Genomic DNA, 6,357 nt, shown 5'->3' with positions numbered 1-6,357 from the left:
TATGTTTGTAGCTGACAGCTTAACAGCCTCTTTTCGAAGATATAGTTTTGCACAGGGATCACTTTTAGGATGTATCTATTGCAGTGGTCGCGCACGGCCAAGTCTTCAGAGGATGGGAAAGTGTTCTGCTGCTGTTCTGCCGCCTCACGTACAATACCATTAGATCTTTCTATTTTATATGCGATCGGTGACAAAAGCAAATGGCATTTCTACTTGCTTCTTACATAAATACATACATGAATTCTATTTATATTGCTTGTAGCATACTTTTTGGCTGTAAACAAACCACAAACAAATATGTATAATACATATATTACATGCATACTTGCATACATAAAAGTGGTGTATAATTCAGGTTGAATAAATATAAGCTGACTCTGAAAAGTCTACAAAAATATATACAGTGGCGCCGAAAAAAATAGCACCGGTAGGGACGACCGTCTTTATTCCTTCAAAACAAGACCACTGTCCAACATTTTCTGGACTTTACTGCAATATAATGTAGCTTTATATGTCTCCTCTCTGAGAGGATTGTTCTTACTCTCTCAATTCTAACGGTTCTTATAACATTAGGCAATTTTGCGAAAGGGGAGCGAAATAGAGCACCAACAAAAATAGCACCAGTAACTGTTTTATGTAAAAGTTTCTACTTTTCGGAGCTTCTTAATATTTTAAGTTCTTGATTGAATTAAAAATCGGTGGCTTTAGGTGATTGTGACAAGAAAGTTACAAAATTTAAGTAGTTATGGGTCTTGGAAAGCACTAAAGTGAAGAAAAAAGCCAAAGGATCAAAACTTTTATTTCAGAAGGCAGGACCTATGCTAAGGTGGGGCAAATTGTCGGTTGTTCAAAAGAAATGATTAGCAATCCTTAGAAATATGTTTCCAACAAGAATCACGTGCAAGAAAGGCCGCGATATTCCCATTTCTGCTAAAAATACTGGTTCGTGAGAGCAAGGAGGACCCATTTAAGTCGGCCACAGAGCTAAACCAAGGATCTTAAAAAATCGTCAAGTACCAGGAAAGTTAGATCTTGTTTACAAGAACGTAAAATGGGTACTCGTAGTACGAGGAAAATTCCACTTCTCATGGGAAGGCATAGGGCAAAAAAAGTTTGGTATGCAAAATAGTACTAAAGTTGGGCCAAGGAAAATGGATAAACATCCTGTGGTCCGACTAAAGCCAAAATTTATTTTTTGGTGTAAAAGGGTCTTGTTCTTGTGTGAAACGATTACCGAATGCAGAATATAACCCCCAGACTCAAATGTAAATTCATTAGACATAGAAAAGCAAGCAAAATCGTATGGGCATGATTTTCGTACTAGGCAGGTGATCCAGTACATGGCACAACCCCATTATGGATCAACACGTCTATGTCAATATCAAAGAAACAGTGATTCTGCTTTATGCAGAATACGAAATAGAGTTGTTTTGTGTCTTCCATTAGGAAAATTACCCAAAACGATCTAGAAAGAGAGCTCGAAAGTGGTTCGAGCACAATTCACTTAGTGCAATAGATTGGCCTGTTCAGTCTCCAGACTTGAACCCCATTGCTAATGTTTTGGGTCAAGCTAAAAAATATGTTTCTAATGCGGAATCAAAGAACATTAAACATGTTTGGGGTATTCTGCATGGTTCGTGGATCAATATCCCAAGGAAAAGATGCGAAAATGAGGTGAGCTTTAGTGCCAATATGCTGAGCTGCTGTTGTTGCTGTCAAAGGTTTTACAACAAAACGCCAACCTTTAAATACAACTAAAGTAACATATTTTACAAAAAAATTTGGAAAGTTTCCTTGTATTTTATAGTTTTTCGATTTCCTTGTAAATTGGTGCTATTTTTGTTGGTGCCCAAATTTCTGATAAAATTCTTCTCTTTTCAAATTTTTTCATTTGGAGCTTGCAAATCATACCAGTGCTCTGGGATACGATAAATTATACCTTAAAGTTTACATATTAGTCTTAACAACGTTCATTAGAACCATTGTTTAAGCTAAATCCGTCAATATAGAAACATTAGTCCCCTGGTGCTATTTTTTTCGGCGCAGCTGTACCTTTTCAATTTTCTAATGTTTCCGTAAATATACCAAAAATTTACCATTAAAAAAAATTATTTTTCATTTAAACTTTTTAAATTCTCGTTAAATGTATTAAAAAATCAAGTAGTGGTCATTAGTCCTACTGAAATTCGTGAACGGAAGCAATTTCAATTCAGAGTTTACAGTTACCTTACAATATGCCGTAACTTAAGTTTCGGCTTCAAAATATATACCTATTTGTGCCTGTTTCTCGCCTAAATATTTATTTACAGGTCAAAAGATATATTCCTGATCCGCAACATCCTCACAGTTTTGTGGTAAAATCGGAGGTGACTTAAAGGTGTCGTACTTCTTTGTGATGAGCATCCCTGGTCTTGGTCGTCCTGGTATTGATTCAGAACCGAAGGACGTGTTTTCGTTTGGGTGATTTTTGGCAATCGGCTGCCTTATTTCCATTTGGGCTTCATAGGATTCACCTTGGATTATTTAACGCACACAGACAGATGAAAAAAAATTATAAAAAGTGGTCTTTCATGCCAGAGCACCGCCACTCAGTCATTGACGTCACACAATTATGGCTTGGATGGGGGGGCCCCGTGGTCTCCTGTGGGATTACGGAGAGAGTAGCTGCAACATTCGCCCAGCACCCAACATTAAAGCGAGCGTAATGGGGCGTAAAACAATAACACAAAAAATGGGCGAACATTAAGGTTTCATATCCCTTTCCGGCTATTTTGAATGGAGATTATTGAAGGAACCGCTGCAGCTGACGTAAATCGGTGAGTGGTGCTGCACGGGCTTATGATTCAATTAGGCCGCCGCCCCAACCATCGAAATATCATTGTCTTTGGTGGCGGTGACCCTAGGAGACCTAGACCGGGACCCCGCACCTCTCCGGGATTTCGCTGGGCGTGTTGCTCGTCTTATGTCATCCTGGTCTGCGCAGGGCTTCGTTTCGTGCCACACCAAGGAGCAGGAGGGTGCAGGAGGGTGCAGGAGGGTGCGGTGTGCAACAAACGCTTCAAGTGAAATCCTATTTATTTGCCAATTTTACATTCGAGTGCACAGTCGTGTCGGGTCGGTGACGTCAGCACAATGGCTAGGCGCCACATCAGAAGCCAAAAACTATTCTCCCTTCCCCCCCCTGCGCCCCCCATCCCCCACACACACACACACACTCACAGAGCAGCTGCAGAAAAAACGCATAATTTCATTACCAAAGCCCGAGGTTTGTTTTCAATGATGTCATATGGTCGCTGCTCTGGCCGGAAGTCCGGCGAGTCCTGGCCAACGCATGCGCACTTCCGCCTACTCTCTGCGTCTCTTTGTATCTTGGCTTGTGACGTCACTGTTCTCTTAGCAGAGTCTCCTCTCTCTGGTGTGTGTATGTGTGACTCTTCGCGGGTTTGTGTGTGAGTCTAGCAGCTGTTGTTATGGACATGTCTTTGCTGTTCATTTGCGCTGCCTGCTGCCCCACTATGAAGGCTTATCCCAAAGCCGCGTGGCCTGGCAGCCAGGACATTGATGGGGCAGGACATTAACCTCAAGGCTCTCTGATTGAAATATTAAATTACGGAGCAGCAGCGCTTCCTTTTTTGATAACATTTTCCAGTAATTTGTTGGGATGGATACTCGTGTGTTTGTATTTGATTTTGCCCAAAGGCTACACGCACACAAACGAATGTAATGTAATGCAAACAATGTGCAAATTTTCTTTATCAATACTCTTGGCCATTTGCCGTCTTGCCCTCTAAGCCCCCCCCTTTTAAGCCATTAGTGCAGAGGCACAGCGAAAGCTAAACAAACAAATTCGAGCCAAACAATCCCTTCAAGCGCCCTGCTGTTTCGTTGTTTCTCCTTTCCGCTTTTCCGGTATGCCGCTCTTCCGCTCTTCCGCTCCATCTTCAAGTCGAAACTCGATTGACATTGACGCAAACGTAAAATAAATCAAAACGCAAAGTATTCTTGTAAAAACATGAAATGTTTCCTTCTGCAGGGGGTAGCCGGCGAAAGTCAAAGGCAGAGTCAGAGCCAGAGTCAGAGTCAGAGAAAAGCCGATGGCTGCATAACAAATTTATGGCCGGAAGTGATTTTCGCTGAAATCCAATCAATAAAAAATTATGCTACTGCTAAAAATAAAAGCCAAACCAGAGCAGACGGCCATCCGGCCACGGCCGAGCCAAAACAGACGGAGGAACAGCAGTAGAGCAGTTGGGTTTCGGATGAGTTCAGATCCAATTTCTGGCCCAGCGGGAAGATGGCGGCTGCCTGAAGTAGGAAACGATAAAATGGCAACGACTCCTGCATGGCAGTCGCTGTGTGAGTGTGCGTTTGCTTGTGTGTGCGTGTGGATTCACAGAATATCTCTATGGCAGAATAGAGAGAAAGAAGGGTGGGGAGAGGCTGGCCTGAAGTGGCAATCTGCTGTAAAACGCTGAAAAATTGCCGCAAATTTAAGGCGTAGTATGGGAATGGAGAGTAGAAGAAACATACTCTGTATAAGTACATAAAACAAGGGAAAACCCTGTAACGGATCTTCCAACTATGGAATACCCGCTTCCACAGTTTAGAAGCTGAAAAGTTGATTTAGTTATTTCTTCTAGCCGATATTTGTACCGATAAATGTACTTAGATGCATACTTTATGTGGTCGAACATCCTTTCTGGCGCTTTCAATATACCCTTGCCCTCTACGATTACTGGGTATGCTACGGTTGTTCTGCCTTAACCTGTACTCCCCTCATGCCTCTTCCCACCGCCGTCAAATCGGCGTACATTTTGATGCTGGAAAATGTTCGAAATAAATGAATACTGAGGAGGAGCTTCCTTCCATAGGCAAGTACTTCGATTAAATGTAAATTCGATTAGTGATTTTTGATAAAGTCAAGATGGGAACCAGAGCTTTGAACAACACAAAAAACAACATTTTCATCTCTAAAACAAGACTCAATATATATTATAATGGAAATTAAATGCAAGCGAAACCCTCGGAAAAATGTAATCAGAATCATCTCTATAGGGAATCTTTTTTTGAGGCCTTGAATTACTTTAATTTCCGTGGGCTGTGCGGTGCTTAATATACGATTGAAGAGAATTGCAATTTGATGTAATCCTAAATAGTACCGAACATTACTGTATGCGTCGAAAGTTATCCTGCAAATATTTATTAATATTAAATTTCGGAGCAGAGCTGAGCGGAACGGAGCGGATCCCGGTTGGACTCCAAGTTATGCGCCATTTGAGATAAATCAACAGAAAGCTAAATGCAAACGAGGGCAACACCAACACAGATCCAGATTGTAATACACACACACAATGATACAAAGAACAATAGCAAATGTAGCAGTAAAAGGAACAGCAACAATAACAATGCGAAACAGGAAGAAGGGTAACACCGGGGACCGCAGCATTGGATACCCTACGGTCGGACTCTTTTTGGCGTCTGCACGGCCGTCTGCACAACAAACGGATAGATTGAGGGAGTTGCTTCCCTAAATGATTGCCTGCAAAAGGGGACCAAAAAGATGACACCTCTGCGGGAAGGGTATAACAATAACAAAGACAATCAGCAAGAACAAGCAGACCAGCGGTGGCGGCGGGCGAAGGTGGAACCCATTCCCAAGGCAAAAAGCGTTTCTGAGAGAAATGTGAAAATAAACATAGAGCGGAAATTGGGGAAGAAGCGGGAGAACAATAGTCCGAGAAGAAATCAGGAAAAGCACAAACTGTTCCTTGGCTAATTTATGGGCAAAGCGCACACAAAGACACTCAAAAACATACACACACACACACACACACACACACACACACAGAAATAACAGAATTAAACACGTGCAATTCGACCAAAATGGGAGTTCAAGTCTGATGCCTGCTCAGTGACGTCATAAGCATAAGCAGAACTGGTGATAAGAAAACTGCAGTCCATTTCCATGCACGCCACTCCACAGACAGCATCCACAAAGAGAGTCGCGGCTACAGTTGAGTCAGCGAAAGAGAGCGAGCGAGAGACAGCAACATCAACAGCAGCAGCAGCAGCAGCAGCAGCAACTTGATAACAATGGGTGGGACGCCTGTTCTCCCGCACAGCCAAAACGAAATCCACAAACTGAAAGAGAGCCAAAGAGAGCGAAAAGCGAGAGCGAGACCTCGCCTGAGTATAAAAGGCGCCACAGTGGCATCCATACGCTCCGTTCGAAAGTGGAACTGCCGGCGAAAGCAACCCAGAGAAAGCTCCTGCCCCAAAAAGTCTCATTTCTCCCCAGAGCCAACAACAAAAGCACCAGCAAAAGAGTTAATAAAACATTAATAAAATACGAGAAAC

The sequence above is a fragment of the Drosophila persimilis genome, unplaced genomic scaffold (assembly GCF_003286085.1).
Source record: "Drosophila persimilis strain 14011-0111.01,24,50 unplaced genomic scaffold, DperRS2 tig00000002-arrow-pilon, whole genome shotgun sequence".
NCBI classification, from domain to species: domain Eukaryota; kingdom Metazoa; phylum Arthropoda; class Insecta; order Diptera; family Drosophilidae; genus Drosophila; species Drosophila persimilis.
The sequence above is the reverse complement of the archived record's forward strand: the minus strand, read 5'-3'. Positions refer to the sequence as shown.